The 24,548-nt window shown below is 38.5% G+C and overlaps 20 pseudogenes; all 20 read left to right on the plus strand.

Moving 5' to 3' along the window:
• The first annotated feature begins 1,638 nt into the window (after window positions 1-1,638).
• On the plus strand, window positions 1,639-1,757 carry LOC127959217 (uncharacterized; annotated as a pseudogene).
• Window positions 1,758-2,125: 368 nt separating this feature from the next.
• LOC127957311 (uncharacterized) lies at window positions 2,126-2,244 on the plus strand (annotated as a pseudogene).
• Window positions 2,245-3,649: 1,405 nt separating this feature from the next.
• On the plus strand, window positions 3,650-3,768 carry LOC127959224 (uncharacterized; annotated as a pseudogene).
• A 1,403-nt stretch (window positions 3,769-5,171) lies between these two features.
• Window positions 5,172-5,290, plus strand: LOC127959228 (uncharacterized; annotated as a pseudogene).
• Window positions 5,291-5,658: 368 nt separating this feature from the next.
• On the plus strand, window positions 5,659-5,777 carry LOC127957313 (uncharacterized; annotated as a pseudogene).
• Window positions 5,778-7,183: 1,406 nt separating this feature from the next.
• Window positions 7,184-7,302, plus strand: LOC127959232 (uncharacterized; annotated as a pseudogene).
• A 368-nt stretch (window positions 7,303-7,670) lies between these two features.
• Window positions 7,671-7,789, plus strand: LOC127957314 (uncharacterized; annotated as a pseudogene).
• A 1,391-nt stretch (window positions 7,790-9,180) lies between these two features.
• On the plus strand, window positions 9,181-9,299 carry LOC127961142 (uncharacterized; annotated as a pseudogene).
• A 1,274-nt stretch (window positions 9,300-10,573) lies between these two features.
• On the plus strand, window positions 10,574-10,692 carry LOC127959235 (uncharacterized; annotated as a pseudogene).
• Window positions 10,693-12,099: 1,407 nt separating this feature from the next.
• On the plus strand, window positions 12,100-12,218 carry LOC127961144 (uncharacterized; annotated as a pseudogene).
• Window positions 12,219-13,492: 1,274 nt separating this feature from the next.
• LOC127959240 (uncharacterized) lies at window positions 13,493-13,611 on the plus strand (annotated as a pseudogene).
• A 368-nt stretch (window positions 13,612-13,979) lies between these two features.
• LOC127957318 (uncharacterized) lies at window positions 13,980-14,098 on the plus strand (annotated as a pseudogene).
• Window positions 14,099-15,503: 1,405 nt separating this feature from the next.
• LOC127959247 (uncharacterized) lies at window positions 15,504-15,622 on the plus strand (annotated as a pseudogene).
• Window positions 15,623-17,011: 1,389 nt separating this feature from the next.
• On the plus strand, window positions 17,012-17,130 carry LOC127961153 (uncharacterized; annotated as a pseudogene).
• Window positions 17,131-18,404: 1,274 nt separating this feature from the next.
• Window positions 18,405-18,523, plus strand: LOC127959255 (uncharacterized; annotated as a pseudogene).
• A 368-nt stretch (window positions 18,524-18,891) lies between these two features.
• On the plus strand, window positions 18,892-19,010 carry LOC127957324 (uncharacterized; annotated as a pseudogene).
• A 1,405-nt stretch (window positions 19,011-20,415) lies between these two features.
• LOC127959259 (uncharacterized) lies at window positions 20,416-20,534 on the plus strand (annotated as a pseudogene).
• A 1,404-nt stretch (window positions 20,535-21,938) lies between these two features.
• Window positions 21,939-22,057, plus strand: LOC127959267 (uncharacterized; annotated as a pseudogene).
• Window positions 22,058-22,424: 367 nt separating this feature from the next.
• On the plus strand, window positions 22,425-22,543 carry LOC127957330 (uncharacterized; annotated as a pseudogene).
• A 1,392-nt stretch (window positions 22,544-23,935) lies between these two features.
• LOC127961159 (uncharacterized) lies at window positions 23,936-24,054 on the plus strand (annotated as a pseudogene).
• The last annotated feature ends 494 nt before the right edge of the window (window positions 24,055-24,548 follow it).

The raw sequence follows: 24,548 nt of genomic DNA on the forward strand, positions 1-24,548 counted from the left end.
GGGAGACCGCCTCGGAATACCAGGTGCTGTAAGCTTTTGGATTTTCATTCCTACTTATATAATGTATGGGCGATTTGATTGGCTGATCTTTAAATAGTCTTCTCTTTGCAGTATCCTTCGCTTGCGACCGTAACAACCTGGCTATGCCTGATCTCGTCTGCTCTCGGAAGCTAAGCAGGTTTGGTCCTGTATAATGTACCGGCGATTAGATTGGCTGATCTTTAAATAGCTCTCTCTTTGCAGCAGTCTTCGCTTATGGCCATTCCACCCTGGCTATGCCAGATCATGTCTGAGCTCGGAAACTAAGCAGGTTTCGGCCTGGTTAGTAATTGGATGGCAGACCCCCTGGTAATACCAGTTGCTTTAAGATTTTTGGAAATTTTTCACAAATTATATAATAATCTTGCAAGAAAAAAAGAAAGGAGTCAATGCCCCATATCTGAATCTTAGCAGGTATGGGCCTGGTTAGTAATTGGATGGGAGACACCCTGGTAATACCAGTTGCTTTAAGATTTTTGGAAATTTTTCACAAATTATATAATAATCTTGAAAAAAAAAAAAAGTCAATGCCCGATCTCTGAATAATAGCAGGTTTTGCCTGGTTAGTACTTGGATGGAAGACGGCCGGGAAATACCAGTTGCTGTAATATTTTTGGCAATTTTTACTAATTACATAATAATCTTGCAACAAAAAAAAAAAAAAGAGTAAATGCCCAATCTTTGAATCTTAGGAGGTATGGACCTGTTTAGTGCTTGGATGGGAGACCGCCTCGGAATACCAGTTGCTGTAATATTTTTGGAAATTTGTACTAATTATATAATTATCTTGAAACAAAAAGAGTCAATGCCCAATCTTTAAATCTTAGCAGCTATGGACCTGTTTAGTGTTTGGATGGGAGACCGCCTCGGAAAACCAGGTGCTCTAATATTATTGGAAATTCATTACTAATTATATAATAATCTTAAAAAAAAAAAAAAAAAAAAAAAAAAGTCAATGCCCGATCTCTTAATCTTAGCAGGTATTGGCCTGGTTAGTGCTTGGATGGGAGACCGCCTGGGAATACCAGGTGCTTTAAGCTTTAGGGTTTTCTTTCCTACTTATATAATGTACCGGCGATTAGATTGACTGATCTTTAAATAGCTCTCTCTTTGCAGCAGTCTTCGCTTATGGCCATACCACCCTGGCTATGCCAGATCATGTCTGAGCTCGGAAGCTAAGCACGTTTGGGCCTGGTTAGTAATTGGATGGGAGACCCCCTGGTAATACCAGTTGATTTAAGATTTTTGTAAATTTTTCACAAATTATATAATAATCTTGAAAAAAAAAAGAGTGAATGCCCATTCTTTGAATCTTAGCAGTCATTGACCTGTGTAGTGTTTGGATGGGAGACCCCCTGGTAATACCAGGTGCTCTAATATTATTGGAAACTTATTACTAATTATATAATAATCTTAAAAAAAAAGAGCCAATGCCCGATCTCTTAATCTTAGCAGGTATTGGCCTGGTTAGTGCTTGGATGGGAGACCGCCTGGGAATACCAGGTGCTTTAAGCTTTAGGGTTTTCTTTCCTACTTATATAATGTACCGGCGATTAGATTGGCTGATCTTTAAATAGCTCTCTCTTTGCAGCAGTCTTCGCTTATGGCCATACCACCCTGGCTATGCCAGATCATGTCTGAGCTCGGAAGCTAAGCAGGTTTGGGCCTGGTTAGTAATTGGATGGGAGACCCCCTGGTAATACCAGTTGCTCTAAGATTTTTGTAAATTTTTCACAAATTATATAATAATCTTGAAAAAAAAAAGAGTCAATGCCCATTCTTTGAATCTTAGCAGTCATGGACCTGTTTAGTGTCTGGATGGGAGACCGCCTCGGAATACCAGGTGCTCTAATATTATTGGAAATTTATTACTAATTATATAATAATCTTAAAAAAAAAAAAAAAAAAAAAGAGTCAATGCCCGATCTCTTAATCTTAGCAGGTATTGGCCTGGTTAGTGCTTGGATGGGAGACCGCCTGGGAATACCAGGTGCTTTAAGCTTTAGGGTTTTCTTTCCTACTTATATAATGTACCGGCGATTAGATTGACTGATCTTTAAATAGATCTCTCTTTGCAGCAGTCTTCGCTTATGGCCATACCACCCTGGCTATGCCAGATCATGTCTGAGCTCGGAAGCTAAGCAGGTTTGGGCCTGGTTAGTAATTGGATGGGAGACCCCCTGGTAATACCAGTTGCTTTAAGATTTTTGTAAATTTTTCACAAATTATATAATAATCTTGAAAAAAAAAAGAGTGAATGCCCAATCTTTGAATCTTAGCAGTCATTGACCTGTGTAGTGTTTGGATGGGAGACCCCCTGGTAATACCAGGTGCTCTAATATTATTGGAAATTTATTACTAATTATATAATAATCTTAAAAAAAAGAGCCAATGCCCGATCTCTTAATCTTAGCAGGTATTGGCCTGGTTAGTGCTTGGATGGGAGACCGCCTCGGAATACCAGGTGCTGTAAGCTTTTGGATTTTCATTCCTACTTATATAATGTATGGGCGATTTGATTGGCTGATCTTTAAATAGTCTTCTCTTTGCAGTATCCTTCGCTTGCGACCGTAACAACCTGGCTATGCCTGATCTCGTCTGCTCTCGGAAGCTAAGCAGGTTTGGTCCTGTATAATGTACCGGCGATTAGATTGGCTGATCTTTAAATAGCTCTCTCTTTGCAGCAGTCTTCGCTTATGGCCATTCCACCCTGGCTATGCCAGATCATGTCTGAGCTCGGAAACTAAGCAGGTTTCGGCCTGGTTAGTAATTGGATGGCAGACCCCCTGGTAATACCAGTTGCTTTAAGATTTTTGGAAATTTTTCACAAATTATATAATAATCTTGCAAGAAAAAAAGAAAGGAGTCAATGCCCCATATCTGAATCTTAGCAGGTATGGGCCTGGTTAGTAATTGGATGGGAGACACCCTGGTAATACCAGTTGCTTTAAGATTTTTGGAAATTTTTCACAAATTATATAATAATCTTGAAAAAAAAAAAAAAAGTCAATGCCCGATCTCTGAATAATAGCAGGTTTTGCCTGGTTAGTACTTGGATGGAAGACGGCCGGGAAATACCAGTTGCTGTAATATTTTTGGCAATTTTTACTAATTACATAATAATCTTGCAAAAAAAAAAAAAAAAAAAAGAGTAAATGCCCAATCTTTGAATCTTAGGAAGTATGGACCTGTTTAGTGCTTGGATGGGAGACCGCCTCGGAATACCAGTTGCTGTAATATTTTTGGAAATTTGTACTAATTATATAATTATCTTGAAACAAAAAGAGTCAATGCCCAATCTTTGAATCTTAGCAGCTATGGACCTGTTTAGTGTTTGGATGGGAGACCGCCTCGGAAAACCAGGTGCTCTAATATTATTGGAAATTCATTACTAATTATATAATAATCTTTAAAAAAAAAAAAAAAAAAAAAAAAAAGTCAATGCCCGATCTCTTAATCTTAGCAGGTATTGGCCTGGTTAGTGCTTGGATGGGAGACCGCCTGGGAATACCAGGTGCTTTAAGCTTTAGGGTTTTCTTTCCTACTTATATAATGTACCGGCGATTAGATTGGCTGATCTTTAAATAGCTCTCTCTTTGCAGCAGTCTTCGCTTATGGCCATACCACCCTGGCTATGCCAGATCATGTCTGAGCTCGGAAGCTAAGCAGGTTTGGGCCTGGTTAGTAATTGGATGGGAGACCCCCTGGTAATACCAGTTGCTCTAAGATTTTTGTAAATTTTTCACAAATTATATAATAATCTTGAAAAAAAAAAGAGTCAATGCCCATTCTTTGAATCTTAGCAGTCATGGACCTGTTTAGTGTCTGGATGGGAGACCGCCTCGGAATACCAGGTGCTCTAATATTATTGGAAATGTATTACTAATTATATAATAATCTTAAAAAAAAGAGCCAATGCCCGATCTCTTAATCTTAGCAGGTATTGGCCTGGTTAGTGCTTGGATGGGAGACCGCCTCGGAATACCAGGTGCTGTAAGCTTTTGGATTTTCATTCCTACTTATATAATGTATGGGCGATTTGATTGGCTGATCTTTAAATAGTCTTCTCTTTGCAGTATCCTTCGCTTGCGACCGTAACAACCTGGCTATGCCTGATCTCGTCTGCTCTCGGAAGCTAAGCAGGTTTGGTCCTGTATAATGTACCGGCGATTAGATTGGCTGATCTTTAAATAGCTCTCTCTTTGCAGCAGTCTTCGCTTATGGCCATTCCACCCTGGCTATGCCAGATCATGTCTGAGCTCGGAAACTAAGCAGGTTTCGGCCTGGTTAGTAATTGGATGGCAGACCCCCTGGTAATACCAGTTGCTTTAAGATTTTTGGAAATTTTTCACAAATTATATAATAATCTTGCAAGAAAAAAAGAAAGGAGTCAGTGCCCCATATCTGAATCTTAGCAGGTATGGGCCTGGTTAGTAATTGGATGGGAGACACCCTGGTAATACCAGTTGCTTTAAGATTTTTGGAAATTTTTCACAAATTATATAATAATCTTGAAAAAAAAAAAAAAAGTCAATGCCCGATCTCTGAATAATAGCAGGTTTTGCCTGGTTAGTACTTGGATGGAAGACGGCCGGGAAATACCAGTTGCTGTAATATTTTTGGCAATTTTTACTAATTACATAATAATCTTGCAACAACAAAAAAAAAAAGAGTAAATGCCCAATCTTTGAATCTTAGGAGGTATGGACCTGTTTAGTGCTTGGATGGGAGACCGCCTCAGAATACCAGTTGCTGTAATATTTTTGGAAATTTGTACTAATTATATAATTATCTTGAAACAAAAAGAGTCAATGCCCAATCTTTGAATCTTAGCAGCTATGGACCTGTTTAGTGTTTGGATGGGAGACCGCCTCGGAAAACCAGGTGCTCTAATATTATTGGAAATTCATTACTAATTATATAATAATCTTTAAAAAAAAAAAAAAAAAAAAAAAAAAAGTCAATGCCCAATCTCTTAATCTTAGCAGGTATTGGCCTGGTTAGTGCTTGGATGGGAGACCGCCTGGGAATACCAGGTGCTTTAAGCTTTAGGGTTTTCTTTCCTACTTATATAATGTACCGGCGATTAGATTGGCTGATCTTTAAATAGCTCTCTCTTTGCAGCAGTCTTCGCTTATGGCCATACCACCCTGGCTATGCCAGATCATGTCTGAGCTCGGAAGCTAAGCAGGTTTGGGCCTGGTTAGTAATTGGATGGGAGACCCCCTGGTAATACCAGTTGCTCTAAGATTTTTGTAAATTTTTCACAAATTATATAATAATCTTGAAAAAAAAAAGAGGCAATGCCCATTCTTTGAATCTTAGCAGTCATGGACCTGTTTAGTGTCTGGATGGGAGACCGCCTCGGAATACCAGGTGCTCTAATATTATTGGAAATTTATTACTAATTATATAATAATCTTAAAAAAAAAAAAAAAAAAAAAGAGTCAATGCCCGATCTCTTAATCTTAGCAGGTATTGGCCTGGTTAGTGCTTGGATGGGAGACCGCCTGGGAATACCAGGTGCTTTAAGCTTTAGGGTTTTCTTTCCTACTTATATAATGTACCGGCGATTAGATTGACTGATCTTTAAATAGATCTCTCTTTGCAGCAGTCTTCGCTTATGGCCATACCACCCTGGCTATGCCAGATCATGTCTGAGCTCGGAAGCTAAGCAGGTTTGGGCCTGGTTAGTAATTGGATGGGAGACCCCCTGGTAATACCAGTTGCTTTAAGATTTTTGTAAATTTTTCACAAATTATATAATAATCTTGAAAAAAAAAAGAGTGAATGCCCAATCTTTGAATCTTAGCAGTCATTGACCTGTGTAGTGTTTGGATGGGAGACCCCCTGGTAATACCAGGTGCTCTAATATTATTGGAAATTTATTACTAATTATATAATAATCTTAAAAAAAGAGCCAATGCCCGATCTCTTAATCTTAGCAGGTATTGGCCTGGTTAGTGCTTGGATGGGAGACCGCCTCGGAATACCAGGTGCTGTAAGCTTTTGGATTTTCATTCCTACTTATATAATGTATGGGCGATTTGATTGGCTGATCTTTAAATAGTCTTCTCTTTGCAGTATCCTTCGCTTGCGACCGTAACAACCTGGCTATGCCTGATCTCGTCTGCTCTCGGAAGCTAAGCAGGTTTGGTCCTGTATAATGTACCGGCGATTAGATTGGCTGATCTTTAAATAGCTCTCTCTTTGCAGCAGTCTTCGCTTATGGCCATTCCACCCTGGCTATGCCAGATCATGTCTGAGCTCGGAAACTAAGCAGGTTTCGGCCTGGTTAGTAATTGGATGGCAGACCCCCTGGTAATACCAGTTGCTTTAAGATTTTTGGAAATTTTTCACAAATTATATAATAATCTTGCAAGAAAAAAAGAAAGGAGTCAATGCCCCATATCTGAATCTTAGCAGGTATGGGCCTGGTTAGTAATTGGATGGGAGACACCCTGGTAATACCAGTTGCTTTAAGATTTTTGGAAATTTTTCACAAATTATATAATAATCTTGAAAAAAAAAAAAAAAGTCAATGCCCGATCTCTGAATAATAGCAGGTTTTGCCTGGTTAGTACTTGGATGGAAGACGGCCGGGAAATACCAGTTGCTGTAATATTTTTGGCAATTTTTACTAATTACATAATAATCTTGCAACAAAAAAAAAAAAAAAAAAGAGTAAATGCCCAATCTTTGAATCTTAGGAGGTATGGACCTGTTTAGTGCTTGGATGGGAGACCGCCTCGGAATACCAGTTGCTGTAATATTTTTGGAAATTTGTACTAATTATATAATTATCTTGAAACAAAAAGAGTCAATGCCCAATCTTTGAATCTTAGCAGCTATGGACCTGTTTAGTGTTTGGATGGGAGACCGCCTCGGAAAACCAGGTGCTCTAATATTATTGGAAATTCATTACTAATTATATAATAATCTTTAAAAAAAAAAAAAAAAAAAAAAAAAAAGTCAATGCCCGATCTCTTAATCTTAGCAGGTATTGGCCTGGTTAGTGCTTGGATGGGAGACCGCCTGGGAATACCAGGTGCTTTAAGCTTTAGGGTTTTCTTTCCTACTTATATAATGTACCGGCGATTAGATTGGCTTATCTTTAAATAGCTCTCTCTTTGCAGCAGTCTTCGCTTATGGCCATACCACCCTGGCTATGCCAGATCATGTCTGAGCTCGGAAGCTAAGCAGGTTTGGGCCTGGTTAGTAATTGGATGGGAGACCCCCTGGTAATACCAGTTGCTCTAAGATTTTTGTAAATTTTTCACAAATTATATAATAATCTTGAAAAAAAAAAGAGTCAATGCCCATTCTTTGAATCTTAGCAGTCATGGACCTGTTTAGTGTCTGGATGGGAGACCGCCTCGGAATACCAGGTGCTCTAATATTATTGGAAATTTATTACTAATTATATAATAATCTTAAAAAAAAAAAAAAAAAAAAAGAGTCAATGCCCGATCTCTTAATCTTAGCAGGTATTGGCCTGGTTAGTGCTTGGATGGGAGACCGCCTGGGAATACCAGGTGCTTTAAGCTTTAGGGTTTTCTTTCCTACTTATATAATGTACCGGCGATTAGATTGACTGATCTTTAAATAGATCTCTCTTTGCAGCAGTCTTCGCTTATGGCCATACCACCCTGGCTATGCCAGATCATGTCTGAGCTCGGAAGCTAAGCAGGTTTGGGCCTGGTTAGTAATTGGATGGGAGACCCCCTGGTAATACCAGTTGCTTTAAGATTTTTGTAAATTTTTCACAAATTATATAATAATCTTGAAAAAAAAAAGAGTGAATGCCCAATCTTTGAATCTTAGCAGTCATTGACCTGTGTAGTGTTTGGATGGGAGACCCCCTGGTAATACCAGGTGCTCTAATATTATTGGAAATTTATTACTAATTATATAATAATCTTAAAAAAAAGAGCCAATGCCCGATCTCTTAATCTTAGCAGGTATTGGCCTGGTTAGTGCTTGGATGGGAGACCGCCTCGGAATACCAGGTGCTGTAAGCTTTTGGATTTTCATTCCTACTTATATAATGTATGGGCGATTTGATTGGCTGATCTTTAAATAGTCTTCTCTTTGCAGTATCCTTCGCTTGCGACCGTAACAACCTGGCTATGCCTGATCTCGTCTGCTCTCGGAAGCTAAGCAGGTTTGGTCCTGTATAATGTACCGGCGATTAGATTGGCTGATCTTTAAATAGCTCTCTCTTTGCAGCAGTCTTCGCTTATGGCCATTCCACCCTGGCTATGCCAGATCATGTCTGAGCTCGGAAACTAAGCAGGTTTCGGCCTGGTTAGTAATTGGATGGCAGACCCCCTGGTAATACCAGTTGCTTTAAGATTTTTGGAAATTTTTCACAAATTATATAATAATCTTGCAAGAAAAAAAGAAAGGAGTCAATGCCCCATATCTGAATCTTAGCAGGTATGGGCCTGGTTAGTAATTGGATGGGAGACACCCTGGTAATACCAGTTGCTTTAAGATTTTTGGAAATTTTTCACAAATTATATAATAATCTTGAAAAAAAAAAAAAAAGTCAATGCCCGATCTCTGAATAATAGCAGGTTTTGCCTGGTTAGTACTTGGATGGAAGACGGCCGGGAAATACCAGTTGCTGTAATATTTTTGGCAATTTTTACTAATTACATAATAATCTTGCAACAAAAAAAAAAAAAAAAAGAGTAAATGCCCAATCTTTGAATCTTAGGAGGTATGGACCTGTTTAGTTCTTGGATGGGAGACCGCCTCGGAATACCAGTTGCTGTAATATTTTTGGAAATTTGTACTAATTATATAATTATCTTGAAACAAAAAGAGTCAATGCCCAATCTTTGAATCTTAGCAGCTATGGACCTGTTTAGTGTTTGGATGGGAGACCGCCTCGGAAAACCAGGTGCTCTAATATTATTGGAAATTTATTACTAATTATATAATAATCTTTAAAAAAAAAAAAAAAAAAAAAAAAGAGTCAATGCCCGATCTCTTAATCTTAGCAGGTATTGGCCTGGTTAGTGCTTGGATGGGAGACCGCCTGGGAATACCAGGTGCTTTAAGCTTTAGGGTTTTCTTTCCTACTTATATTAGATTGGCTGATCTTTAAATAGCTCTCTCTTTGCAGCAGTCTTCGCTTATGGCCATACCACCCTGTCTATGCCAGATCATGTCTGAGCTCGGAAGCTAAGCAGGTTTGGGCCTGGTTAGTAATTGGATGGGAGACCCCCTGGTAATACCAGTTGCTTTAAGATTTTTGTAAATTTTTCACAAATTATATAATAATCTTGAAAAAAAAAAGAGGCAATGCCCATTCTTTGAATCTTAGCAGTCATGGACCTGTTTAGTGTCTGGATGGGAGACCGCCTCGTAATACCAGGTGCTCTAATATTATTGGAAATTTATTACTAATTATATAATAATCTAAAAAAATAAAATAAAAAAAAAAGAGTCAATGCCCGATCTCTTAATCTTAGCAGGTATTGGCCTGGTTAGTGCTTGGATGGGAGACCGCCTGGGAATACCAGGTGCTTTAAGCTTTAGGGTTTTCTTTCCTACTTATATAATGTACCGGCGATTAGATTGACTGATCTTTAAATAGCTCTCTCTTTGCAGCAGTCTTCGCTTATGGCCATACCACCCTGGCTATGCCAGATCATGTCTGAGCTCGGAAACTAAGCAGGTTTCGGCCTGGTTAGTAATTGGATGGCAGACCCCCTGGTAATACCAGTTGCTTTAAGATTTTGGGAAATTTTTCACAAATTATATAATAATCTTGCAAGAAAAAAAGAAAGGAGTCAAAGCCCCATATCTGAATCTTAGCAGGTATGGGCCTGGTTAGTAATTGGATGGGAGACACCCTGGTAATACCAGTTGCTTTAAGATTTTTGGAAATTTTTCACAAATTATATAATAATCTTGAAAAAAAAAAAAAAGTCAATGCCCGATCTCTGAATAATAGCAGGTTTTGCCTGGTTAGTACTTGGATGGAAGACGGCCGGGAAATACCAGTTGCTGTAATATTTTTGGCAATTTTTACTAATTACATAATAATCTTGCAACAAAAAAAAAAAAAGAGTAAATGCCCAATCTTTGAATCTTAGGAGGTATGGACCTGTTTAGTGCTTGGATGGGAGACCGCCTCGGAATACCAGTTGCTGTAATATTTTTGGAAATTTGTACTAATTATATAATTATCTTAAAACAAAAAGAGTCAATGCCCAATCTTTGAATCTTAGCAGCTATGGACCTGTTTAGTGTTTGGATGGGAGACCGCCTCGGAAAACCAGGTGCTCTAATATTATTGGAAATTCATTACTAATTATATAATAATCTTTAAAAAAAAAAAAAAAAGAGTCAATGCCCGATCTCTTAATCTTAGCAGGTATTGGCCTGGTTAGTGCTTGGATGGGAGACCGCCTGGGAATACCAGGTGCTTTAAGCTTTAGGGTTTTCTTTCCTACTTATATAATGTACCGGCGATTAGATTGGCTGATCTTTAAATAGCTCTCTCTTTGCAGCAGTCTTCGCTTATGGCCATACCACCCTGGCTATGCCAGATCATGTCTGAGCTCGGAAGCTAAGCAGGTTTGGGCCTGGTTAGTAATTGGATGGGAGACCCCCTGGTAATACCAGTTGCTCTAAGATTTTTGTAAATTTTTCACAAATTATATAATAATCTTGAAAAAAAAAAGAGTCAATGCCCATTCTTTGAATCTTAGCAGTCATGGACCTGTTTAGTGTCTGGATGGGAGACCGCCTCGGAATACCAGGTGCTCTAATATTATTGGAAATTTATTACTAATTATATAATAATCTTAAAAAAAAAAAAAAAAAAAAAAAAGAGTCAATGCCCGATCTCTTAATCTTAGCAGGTATTGGCCTGGTTAGTGCTTGGATGGGAGACCGCCTCGGAATACCAGGTGCTGTAAGCTTTTGGATTTTCATTCCTACTTATATAATGTATGGGCGATTTGATTGGCTGATCTTTAAATAGTCTTCTCTTTGCAGTATCCTTCGCTTGCGACCGTAACAACCTGGCTATGCCTGATCTCGTCTGCTCTCGGAAGCTAAGCAGGTTTGGTCCTGTATAATGTACCGGCGATTAGATTGGCTGATCTTTAAATAGCTCTCTCTTTGCAGCAGTCTTCGCTTATGGCCATTCCACCCTGGCTATGCCAGATCATGTCTGAGCTCGGAAACTAAGCAGGTTTCGGCCTGGTTAGTAATTGGATGGCAGACCCCCTGGTAATACCAGTTGCTTTAAGATTTTTGGAAATTTTTCACAAATTATATAATAATCTTGCAAGAAAAAAAGAAAGGAGTCAATGCCCCATATCTGAATCTTAGCAGGTATGGGCCTGGTTAGTAATTGGATGGGAGACACCCTGGTAATACCAGTTGCTTTAAGATTTTTGGAAATTTTTCACAAATTATATAATAATCTTGAAAAAAAAAAAAAAAGTCAATGCCCGATCTCTGAATAATAGCAGGTTTTGCCTGGTTAGTACTTGGATGGAAGACGGCCGGGAAATACCAGTTGCTGTAATATTTTTGGCAATTTTTACTAATTACATAATAATCTTGCAACAAAAAAAAAAAAAAAAAGAGTAAATGCCCAATCTTTGAATCTTAGGAGGTATGGACCTGTTTAGTGCTTGGATGGGAGACCGCCTCGGAATACCAGTTGCTGTAATATTTTTGGAAATTTGTACTAATTATATAATTATCTTGAAACAAAAAGAGTCAATGCCCAATCTTTGAATCTTAGCAGCTATGGACCTGTTTAGTGTTTGGATGGGAGACCGCCTCGGAAAACCAGGTGCTCTAATATTATTGGAAATTTATTACTAATTATATAATAATCTTTAAAAAAAAAAAAAAAAAAAAAAAAGAGTCAATGCCCGATCTCTTAATCTTAGCAGGTATTGGCCTGGTTAGTGCTTGGATGGGAGACCGCCTGGGAATACCAGGTGCTTTAAGCTTTAGGGTTTTCTTTCCTACTTATATTAGATTGGCTGATCTTTAAATAGCTCTCTCTTTGCAGCAGTCTTCGCTTATGGCCATACCACCCTGTCTATGCCAGATCATGTCTGAGCTCGGAAGCTAAGCAGGTTTGGGCCTGGTTAGTAATTGGATGGGAGACCCCCTGGTAATACCAGTTGCTTTAAGATTTTTGTAAATTTTTCACAAATTATATAATAATCTTGAAAAAAAAAAGAGGCAATGCCCATTCTTTGAATCTTAGCAGTCATGGACCTGTTTAGTGTCTGGATGGGAGACCGCCTCGGAATACCAGGTGCTCTAATATTATTGGAAATTTATTACTAATTATATAATAATCTAAAAAAATAAAATAAAAAAAAAAGAGTCAATGCCCGATCTCTTAATCTTAGCAGGTATTGGCCTGGTTAGTGCTTGGATGGGAGACCGCCTGGGAATACCAGGTGCTTTAAGCTTTAGGGTTTTCTTTCCTACTTATATAATGTACCGGCGATTAGATTGACTGATCTTTAAATAGCTCTCTCTTTGCAGCAGTCTTCGCTTATGGCCATACCACCCTGGCTATGCCAGATCATGTCTGAGCTCGGAAACTAAGCAGGTTTCGGCCTGGTTAGTAATTGGATGGCAGACCCCCTGGTAATACCAGTTGCTTTAAGATTTTGGGAAATTTTTCACAAATTATATAATAATCTTGCAAGAAAAAAAGAAAGGAGTCAATGCCCCATATCTGAATCTTAGCAGGTATGGGCCTGGTTAGTAATTGGATGGGAGACACCCTGGTAATACCAGTTGCTTTAAGATTTTTGGAAATTTTTCACAAATTATATAATAATCTTGAAAAAAAAAAAAAAGTCAATGCCCGATCTCTGAATAATAGCAGGTTTTGCCTGGTTAGTACTTGGATGGAAGACGGCCGGGAAATACCAGTTGCTGTAATATTTTTGGCAATTTTTACTAATTACATAATAATCTTGCAACAAAAAAAAAAAAAGAGTAAATGCCCAATCTTTGAATCTTAGGAGGTATGGACCTGTTTAGTGCTTGGATGGGAGACCGCCTCGGAATACCAGTTGCTGTAATATTTTTGGAAATTTGTACTAATTATATAATTATCTTAAAACAAAAAGAGTCAATGCCCAATCTTTGAATCTTAGCAGCTATGGACCTGTTTAGTGTTTGGATGGGAGACCGCCTCGGAAAACCAGGTGCTCTAATATTATTGGAAATTCATTACTAATTATATAATAATCTTTAAAAAAAAAAAAAAAAGAGTCAATGCCCGATCTCTTAATCTTAGCAGGTATTGGCCTGGTTAGTGCTTGGATGGGAGACCGCCTGGGAATACCAGGTGCTTTAAGCTTTAGGGTTTTCTTTCCTACTTATATAATGTACCGGCGATTAGATTGGCTGATCTTTAAATAGCTCTCTCTTTGCAGCAGTCTTCGCTTATGGCCATACCACCCTGGCTATGCCAGATCATGTCTGAGCTCGGAAGCTAAGCAGGTTTGGGCCTGGTTAGTAATTGGATGGGAGACCCCCTGGTAATACCAGTTGCTCTAAGATTTTTGTAAATTTTTCACAAATTATATAATAATCTTGAAAAAAAAAAGAGTCAATGCCCATTCTTTGAATCTTAGCAGTCATGGACCTGTTTAGTGTCTGGATGGGAGACCGCCTCGGAATACCAGGTGCTCTAATATTATTGGAAATTTATTACTAATTATATAATAATCTTAAAAAAAAAAAAAAAAAAAAAGAGTCAATGCCCGATCTCTTAATCTTAGCAGGTATTGGCCTGGTTAGTGCTTGGATGGGAGACCGCCTGGGAATACCAGGTGCTTTAAGCTTTAGGGTTTTCTTTCCTACTTATATAATGTACCGGCGATTAGATTGACTGATCTTTAAATAGATCTCTCTTTGCAGCAGTCTTCGCTTATGGCCATACCACCCTGGCTATGCCAGATCATGTCTGAGCTCGGAAGCTAAGCAGGTTTGGGCCTGGTTAGTAATTGGATGGGAGACCCCCTGGTAATACCAGTTGCTTTAAGATTTTTGTAAATTTTTCACAAATTATATAATAATCTTGAAAAAAAAAAGAGTGAATGCCCAATCTTTGAATCTTAGCAGTCATTGACCTGTGTAGTGTTTGGATGGGAGACCCCCTGGTAATACCAGGTGCTCTAATATTATTGGAAATTTATTACTAATTATATAATAATCTTAAAAAAAAGAGCCAATGCCCGATCTCTTAATCTTAGCAGGTATTGGCCTGGTTAGTGCTTGGATGGGAGACCGCCTCGGAATACCAGGTGCTGTAAGCTTTTGGATTTTCATTCCTACTTATATAATGTATGGGCGATTTGATTGGCTGATCTTTAAATAGTCTTCTCTTTGCAGTATCCTTCGCTTGCGACCGTAACAACCTGGCTATGCCTGATCTCGTCTGCTCTCGGAAGCTAAGCAGGTTTGGTCCTGTATAATGTACCGGCGATTAGATTGGCTGATCTTTAAATAGCTCTCTCTTTGCAGCAGTCTTCGCTTATGGCCATTCCACCCTGGCTATGCCAGATCATGTCTGAGCTCGGAAACTAAGCAGGTTTCGGCCTGGTTAGTAATTGGATGGCAGACCCCCTGGTAATACCAGTTGCTTTAAGATTTTTGGAAATTTTTCACAAATTATATAATAATCTTGCAAGAAAAAAAGAAAGGAGTCAATGCCCCATATCTGAATCTTAGCAGGTATGGGCCTGGTTAGTAATTGGATGGGAGACACCCTGGTAATACCAGTTGCTTTAAGATTTTTGGAAATTTTTCACAAATTATATAATAATCTTGAAAAAAAAAAAAAAAGTCAATGCCCGATCTCTGAATAATAGCAGGTTTTGCCTGGTTAGTACTTGGATGGAAGACGGCCGGGAAATACCAGTTGCTGTAATATTTTTGGCAATTTTTACTAATTACATAATAATCTTGCAACAAAAAAAAAAAAAAAAAGAGTAAATGCCCAATCTTTGAATCTTAGGAGGTATGGACCTGTTTAGTGCTTGGATGGGAGACCGCCTCGGAATACCAGTTGCTGTAATATTTTTGGAAATTTGTACTAATTATATAATTATCTTGAAACAAAAAGAGTCAATGCCCAATCTTTGAATCTTAGCAGCTATGGACCTGTTTAGTGTTTGGATGGGAGACCGCCTCGGAAAACCAGGTGCTCTAATATTATTGGAAATTCATTACTAATTATATAATAATCTTTAAAAAAAAAAAAAAAAAAAAAAAAAAGTCAATGCCCGATCTCTTAATCTTAGCAGGTATTGGCCTGGTTAGTGCTTGGATGGGAGACCGCCTGGGAATACCAGGTGCTTTAAGCTTTAGGGTTTTCTTTCCTACTTATATAATGTACCGGCGATTAGATTGGCTGGTCTTTAAATAGCTCTCTCTTTGCAGCAGTCTTCGCTTATGGCCATACCACCCTGGCTATGCCAGATCATGTCTGAGCTCGGAAGCTAAGCAGGTTTGGGCCTGGTTAGTAATTGGATGGGAGACCCCCTGGTAATACCAGTTGCTCTAAGATTTTTGTAAATTTTTCACAAATTATATAATAATCTTGAAAAAAAAAAGAGTCAATGCCCATTCTTTGAATCTTAGCAGTCATGGACCTGTTTAGTGTCTGGATGGGAGACCGCCTCGGAATACCAGGTGCTCTAATATTATTGGAAATGTATTACTAATTATATAATAATCTTAAAAAAAAGAGCCAATGCCCGATCTCTTAATCTTAGCAGGTATTGGCCTGGTTAGTGCTTGGATGGGAGACCGCCTCGGAATACCAGGTGCTGTAAGCTTTTGGATTTTCATTCCTACTTATATAATGTATGGGCGATTTGATTGGCTGATCTTTAAATAGTCTTCTCTTTGCAGTATCCTTCGCTTGCGACCGTAACAACCTGGCTATGCCTGATCTCGTCTGCTCTCGGAAGCTAAGCAGGTTTGGTCCTGTATAATGTACCGGCGATTAGATTGGCTGATCTTTAAATAGCTCTCTCTTTGCAGCAGTCTTCGCTTATGGCCATTCCACCCTGGCTATGCCAGATCATGTCTGAGCTCGGAAACTAAGCAGGTTTCGGCCTGGTTAGTAATTGGATGGCAGACCCCCTGGTAATACCAGTTGCTTTAAGATTTTTGGAAATTTTTCACAAATTATATAATAATCTTGCAAGAAAAAAAGAAAGGAGTCAGTGCCCCATATCTGAATCTTAGCAGGTATGGGCCTGGTTAGTAATTGGATGGGAGACACCCTGGTAATACCAGTTGCTTTAAGATTTTTGGAAATTTTTCACAAATTATATAATAATCTTGAAAAAAAAAAAAAAAGTCAATGCCCGATCTCTGAATAATAGCAGGTTTTGCCTGGTTAGTACTTGGATGGAAGACGGCCGGGAAATACCAGTTGCTGTAATATTTTTGGCAATTTTTACTAATTACATAATAATCTTGCAACAACAACAAAAAAAAAGAGTAAATGCCCAATCTTTGAATCTTAGGAGGTATGGACCTGTTTAGTGCTTGGATGGGAGACCGCCTCAGAATACCAGTTGCTGTAATATTTTTGGAAATTTGTACTAATTATATAATTATCTTGAAACAAAAAGAGTCAATGCCCAATCTTTGAATCTTAGCAGCTATGGACCTGTTTAGTGTTTGGATGGGAGACCGCCTCGGAAAACCAGGTGCTCTAATATTATTGGAAATTTATTACTAATTATATAATAATCTTTAAAAAAAAAAAAAAAAAAAAAAAAGAGTCAATGCCCGATCTCTTAATCTTAGCAGGTATTGGCCTGGTTAGTGCTTGGATGGGAGACCGCCTGGGAATACCAGGTGCTTTAAGCTTTAGGGTTTTCTTTCCTACTTATATTAGATTGGCTGATCTTTAAATAGCTCTCTCTTTGCAGCAGTCTTCGCTTATGGCCATACCACCCTGTCTATGCCAGATCATGTCTGAGCTCGGAAGCTAAGCAGGTTTGGGCCTGGTTAGTAATTGGATGGGAGACCCCCTGGTAATACCAGTTGCTTTAAGATTTTTGTAAATTTTTCACAAATTATATAATAATCTTGAAAAAAAAAAGAGGCAATGCCCATTCTTTGAATCTTAGCAGTCATGGACCTGTTTAGTGTCTGGATGGGAGACCGCCTCGGAATACCAGGTGCTCTAATATTATTGGAAATTTATTACTAATTATATAATAATCTAAAAAAATAAAATAAAAAAAAAAGAGTCAATGCCCGATCTCTTAATCTTAGCAGGTATTGGCCTGGTTAGTGCTTGGATGGGAGACCGCCTGGGAATACCAGGTGCTTTAAGCTTTAGGGTTTTCTTTCCTACTTATATAATGTACCGGCGATTAGATTGACTGATCTTTAAATAGCTCTCTCTTTGCAGCAGTCTTCGCTTATGGCCATACCACCCTGGCTATGCCAGATCATGTCTGAGCTCGGAAACTAAGCAGGTTTCGGCCTGGTTAGTAATTGGATGGCAGACCCCCTGGTAATACCAGTTGCTTTAAGATTTTGGGAAATTTTTCACAAATTATATAATAATCTTGCAAGAAAAAAAGAAAGGAGTCAATGCCCCATATCTGAATCTTAGCAGGTATGGGCCTGGTTAGTAATTGGATGGGAGACACCCTGGTAATACCAGTTGCTTTAAGATTTTTGGAAATTTTTCACAAATTATATAATAATCTTGAAAAAAAAAAAAAAGTCAATGCCCGATCTCTGAATAATAGCAGGTTTTGCCTGGTTAGTACTTGGATGGAAGACGGCCGGGAAATACCAGTTGCTGTAATATTTTTGGCAATTTTTACTAATTACATAATAATCTTGCAACAAAAAAAAAAAAAGAGTAAATGCCCAATCTTTGAATCTTAGGAGGTATGGACCTGTTTAGTGCTTGGATGGGAGACCGCCTCGGAATACCAGTTGCTGTAATATTTTTGGAAATTTGTACTAATTATATAATTATCTTAAAACAAAAAGAGTCAATGCCCAATCTTTGAATCTTAGCAGCTATGGACCTGTTTAGTGTTTGGATGGGAGACCGCCTCGGAAAACCAGGTGCTCTAATATTATTGGAAATTCATTACTAATTATATAATAATCTTTAAAAAAAAAAAAAAAAGAGTCAATGCCCGATCTCTTAATCTTAGCAGGTATTGGCCTGGTTAGTGCTTGGATGGGAGACCGCCTGGGAATACCAGGTGCTTTAAGCTTTAGGGTTTTCTTTCCTACTTATATAATGTACCGGCGATTAGATTGGCTGATCTTTAAATAGCTCTCTCTTTGCAGCAGTCTTCGCTTATGGCCATACCACCCTGGCTATGCCAGATCATGTCTGAGCTCGGAAGCTAAGCAGGTTTGGGCCTGGTTAGTAATTGGATGGGAGACCCCCTGGTAATACCAGTTGCTCTAAGATTTTTGTAAATTTTTCACAAATTATATAATAATCTTGAAAAAAAAAAGAGTCAATGCCCATTCTTTGAATCTTAGCAGTCATGGACCTGTTTAGTGTCTGGATGGGAGACCGCCTCGGAATACCAGGTGCTCTAATATTATTGGAAATTTATTACTAATTATATAATAATCTTAAAAAAAAAAAAAAAAAAAAAGAGTCAATGCCCGATCTCTTAATCTTAGCAGGTATTGGCCTGGTTAGTGCTTGGATGGGAGACCGCCTGGGAATACCAGGTGCTTTAAGCTTTAGGGTTTTCTTTCCTACTTATATAATGTACCGGCGATTAGATTGACTGATCTTTAAATAGATCTCTCTTTGCAGCAGTCTTCGCTTATGGCCATACCACCCTGGCTATGCCAGATCATGTCTGAGCTCGGAAGCTAAGCAGGTTTGGGCCTGGTTAGTAATTGGATGGGAGACCCCCTGGTAATACCAGTTGCTTTAAGATTTTTGTAAATTTTTCACAAATTATATAATAATCTTGAAAAAAAAAAGAGTGAATGCCCAATCTTTGAATCTTAGCAGTCATTGACCTGTGTAGTGTTTGGATGGGAGACCCCCTGGTAATACCAGGTGCTCTAATATTATTGGAAATTTATTACTAATTATATAATAATCTTAAAAAAAAGAGCCAATGCCCGATCTCTTAATCTTAGCAGGTATTGGCCTGGTTAGTGCTTGGATGGGAGACCGCCTCGGAATACCAGGTGCTGTAAGCTTTTGGATTTTCATTCCTACTTATATAATGTATGGGCGATTTGATTGGCTGATCTTTAAATAGTCTTCTCTTTGCAGTATCCTTCGCTTGCGACCGTAACAACCTGGCTATGCCTGATCTCGTCTGCTCTCGGAAGCTAAGCAGGTTTGGTCCTGTATAATGTACCGGCGATTAGATTGGCTGATCTTTAAATAGCTCTCTCTTTGCAGCAGTCTTCGCTTATGGCCATTCCACCCTGGCTATGCCAGATCATGTCTGAGCTCGGAAACTAAGCAGGTTTCGGCCTGGTTAGTAATTGGATGGCAGACCCCCTGGTAATACCAGTTGCTTTAAGATTTTTGGAAATTTTTCACAAATTATATAATAATCTTGCAAGAAAAAAAGAAAGGAGTCAATGCCCCATATCTGAATCTTAGCAGGTATGGGCCTGGTTAGTAATTGGATGGGAGACACCCTGGTAATACCAGTTGCTTTAAGATTTTTGGAAATTTTTCACAAATTATATAATAATCTTGAAAAAAAAAAAAAAAGTCAATGCCCGATCTCTGAATAATAGCAGGTTTTGCCTGGTTAGTACTTGGATGGAAGACGGCCGGGAAATACCAGTTGCTGTAATATTTTTGGCAATTTTTACTAATTACATAATAATCTTGCAACAAAAAAAAAAAAAAAAAGAGTAAATGCCCAATCTTTGAATCTTAGGAGGTATGGACCTGTTTAGTGCTTGGATGGGAGACCGCCTCGGAATACCAGTTGCTGTAATATTTTTGGAAATTTGTACTAATTATATAATTATCTTGAAACAAAAAGAGTCAATGCCCAATCTTTGAATCTTAGCAGCTATGGACCTGTTTAGTGTTTGGATGGGAGACCGCCTCGGAAAACCAGGTGCTCTAATATTATTGGAAATTCATTACTAATTATATAATAATCTTTAAAAAAAAAAAAAAAAAAAAAAAAAAGTCAATGCCCGATCTCTTAATCTTAGCAGGTATTGGCCTGGTTAGTGCTTGGATGGGAGACCGCCTGGGAATACCAGGTGCTTTAAGCTTTAGGGTTTTCTTTCCTACTTATATAATGTACCGGCGATTAGATTGGCTGGTCTTTAAATAGCTCTCTCTTTGCAGCAGTCTTCGCTTATGGCCATACCACCCTGGCTATGCCAGATCATGTCTGAGCTCGGAAGCTAAGCAGGTTTGGGCCTGGTTAGTAATTGGATGGGAGACCCCCTGGTAATACCAGTTGCTCTAAGATTTTTGTAAATTTTTCACAAATTATATAATAATCTTGAAAAAAAAAAGAGTCAATGCCCATTCTTTGAATCTTAGCAGTCATGGACCTGTTTAGTGTCTGGATGGGAGACCGCCTCGGAATACCAGGTGCTCTAATATTATTGGAAATGTATTACTAATTATATAATAATCTTAAAAAAAAGAGCCAATGCCCGATCTCTTAATCTTAGCAGGTATTGGCCTGGTTAGTGCTTGGATGGGAGACCGCCTCGGAATACCAGGTGCTGTAAGCTTTTGGATTTTCATTCCTACTTATATAATGTATGGGCGATTTGATTGGCTGATCTTTAAATAGTCTTCTCTTTGCAGTATCCTTCGCTTGCGACCGTAACAACCTGGCTATGCCTGATCTCGTCTGCTCTCGGAAGCTAAGCAGGTTTGGTCCTGTATAATGTACCGGCGATTAGATTGGCTGATCTTTAAATAGCTCTCTCTTTGCAGCAGTCTTCGCTTATGGCCATTCCACCCTGGCTATGCCAGATCATGTCTGAGCTCGGAAACTAAGCAGGTTTCGGCCTGGTTAGTAATTGGATGGCAGACCCCCTGGTAATACCAGTTGCTTTAAGATTTTTGGAAATTTTTCACAAATTATATAATAATCTTGCAAGAAAAAAAGAAAGGAGTCAGTGCCCCATATCTGAATCTTAGCAGGTATGGGCCTGGTTAGTAATTGGATGGGAGACACCCTGGTAATACCAGTTGCTTTAAGATTTTTGGAAATTTTTCACAAATTATATAATAATCTTGAAAAAAAAAAAAAAAGTCAATGCCCGATCTCTGAATAATAGCAGGTTTTGCCTGGTTAGTACTTGGATGGAAGACGGCCGGGAAATACCAGTTGCTGTAATATTTTTGGCAATTTTTACTAATTACATAATAATCTTGCAACAACAACAAAAAAAAAGAGTAAATGCCCAATCTTTGAATCTTAGGAGGTATGGACCTGTTTAGTGCTTGGATGGGAGACCGCCTCAGAATACCAGTTGCTGTAATATTTTTGGAAATTTGTACTAATTATATAATTATCTTGAAACAAAAAGAGTCAATGCCCAATCTTTGAATCTTAGCAGCTATGGACCTGTTTAGTGTTTGGATGGGAGACCGCCTCGGAAAACCAGGTGCTCTAATATTATTGGAAATTCATTACTAATTATATAATAATCTTTAAAAAAAAAAAAAAAAAAAAAAAAAAAGTCAATGCCCGATCTCTTAATCTTAGCAGGTATTGGCCTGGTTAGTGCTTGGATGGGAGACCGCCTGGGAATACCAGGTGCTTTAAGCTTTAGGGTTTTCTTTCCTACCTATATAATGTACCGGCGATTAGATTGGCTGATCTTTAAATAGCTCTCTCTTTGCAGCAGTCTTCGCTTATGGCCATACCACCCTGGCTATGCCAGATCATGTCTGAGCTCGGAAGCTAAGCAGGTTTGGGCCTGGTTAGTAATTGGATGGGAGACCCCCTGGTAATACCAGTTGCTCTAAGATTTTTGTAAATTTTTCACAAATTATATAATAATCTTGAAAAAAAAAAGAGGCAATGCCCATTCTTTGAATCTTAGCAGTCATGGACCTGTTTAGTGTCTGGATGGGAGACCGCCTCGGAATACCAGGTGCTCTAATATTATTGGAAATTTATTACTAATTATATAATAATCTTAAAAAAAAAAAAAAAAAAAAGAGTCAATGCCCGATCTCTTAATCTTAGCAGGTATTGGCCTGGTTAGTGCTTGGATGGGAGACCGCCTGGGAATACCAGGTGCTTTAAGCTTTAGGGTTTTCTTTCCTACTTATATAATGTACCGGCGATTAGATTGACTGATCTTTAAATAGATCTCTCTTTGCAGCAGTCTTCGCTTATGGCCATACCACCCTGGCTATGCCAGATCATGTCTGAGCTCGGAAGCTAAGCAGGTTTGGGCCTGGTTAGTAATTGGATGGGAGACCCCCTGGTAATACCAGTTGCTTTAAGATTTTTGTAAATTTTTCACAAATTATATAATAATCTTGAAAAAAAAAAGAGTGAATGCCCAATCTTTGAATCTTAGCAGTCATTGACCTGTGTAGTGTTTGGATGGGAGACCCCCTGGTAATACCAGGTGCTCTAATATTATTGGAAATTTATTACTAATTATATAATAATCTTAAAAAAAAGAGCCAATGCCCGATCTCTTAATCTTAGCAGGTATTGGCCTGGTTAGTGCTTGGATGGGAGACCGCCTCGGAATACCAGGTGCTGTAAGCTTTTGGATTTTCATTCCTACTTATATAATGTATGGGCGATTTGATTGGCTGATCTTTAAATAGTCTTCTCTTTGCAGTATCCTTCGCTTGCGACCGTAACAACCTGGCTATGCCTGATCTCGTCTGCTCTCGGAAGCTAAGCAGGTTTGGTCCTGTATAATGTACCGGCGATTAGATTGGCTGATCTTTAAATAGCTCTCTCTTTGCAGCAGTCTTCGCTTATGGCCATTCCACCCTGGCTATGCCAGATCATGTCTGAGCTCGGAAACTAAGCAGGTTTCGGCCTGGTTAGTAATTGGATGGCAGACCCCCTGGTAATACCAGTTGCTTTAAGATTTTTGGAAATTTTTCACAAATTATATAATAATCTTGCAAGAAAAAAAGAAAGGAGTCAATGCCCCATATCTGAATCTTAGCAGGTATGGGCCTGGTTAGTAATTGGATGGGAGACACCCTGGTAATACCAGTTGCTTTAAGATTTTTGGAAATTTTTCACAAATTATATAATAATCTTGAAAAAAAAAAAAAAAGTCAATGCCCGATCTCTGAATAATAGCAGGTTTTGCCTGGTTAGTACTTGGATGGAAGACGGCCGGGAAATACCAGTTGCTGTAATATTTTTGGCAATTTTTACTAATTACATAATAATCTTGCAACAAAAAAAAAAAAAAAAAGAGTAAATGCCCAATCTTTGAATCTTAGGAGGTATGGACCTGTTTAGTGCTTGGATGGGAGACCGCCTCGGAATACCAGTTGCTGTAATATTTTTGGAAATTTGTACTAATTATATAATTATCTTGAAACAAAAAGAGTCAATGCCCAATCTTTGAATCTTAGCAGCTATGGACCTGTTTAGTGTTTGGATGGGAGACCGCCTCGGAAAACCAGGTGCTCTAATATTATTGGAAATTTATTACTAATTATATAATAATCTTTAAAAAAAAAAAAAAAAAAAAAAAAAGAGTCAATGCCCGATCTCTTAATCTTAGCAGGTATTGGCCTGGTTAGTGCTTGGATGGGAGACCGCCTGGGAATACCAGGTGCTTTAAGCTTTAGGGTTTTCTTTCCTACTTATATTAGATTGGCTGATCTTTAAATAGCTCTCTCTTTGCAGCAGTCTTCGCTTATGGCCATACCACCCTGTCTATGCCAGATCATGTCTGAGCTCGGAAGCTAAGCAGGTTTGGGCCTGGTTAGTAATTGGATGGGAGACCCCCTGGTAATACCAGTTGCTTTAAGATTTTTGTAAATTTTTCACAAATTATATAATAATCTTGAAAAAAAAAAAGAGGCAATGCCCATTCTTTGAATCTTAGCAGTCATGGACCTGTTTAGTGTCTGGATGGGAGACCGCCTCGGAATACCAGGTGCTCTAATATTATTGGAAATTTATTACTAATTATATAATAATCTAAAAAAATAAAATAAAAAAAAAAGAGTCAATGCCCGATCTCTTAATCTTAGCAGGTATTGGCCTGGTTAGTGCTTGGATGGGAGACCGCCTGGGAATACCAGGTGCTTTAAGCTTTAGGGTTTTCTTTCCTACTTATATAATGTACCGGCGATTAGATTGACTGATCTTTAAATAGCTCTCTCTTTGCAGCAGTCTTCGCTTATGGCCATACCACCCTGGCTATGCCAGATCATGTCTGAGCTCGGAAACTAAGCAGGTTTCGGCCTGGTTAGTAATTGGATGGCAGACCCCCTGGTAATACCAGTTGCTTTAAGATTTTGG

Source organism: Carassius gibelio, chromosome A3 (assembly GCF_023724105.1).
Source record: "Carassius gibelio isolate Cgi1373 ecotype wild population from Czech Republic chromosome A3, carGib1.2-hapl.c, whole genome shotgun sequence".
Taxonomy (NCBI): domain Eukaryota; kingdom Metazoa; phylum Chordata; class Actinopteri; order Cypriniformes; family Cyprinidae; genus Carassius; species Carassius gibelio.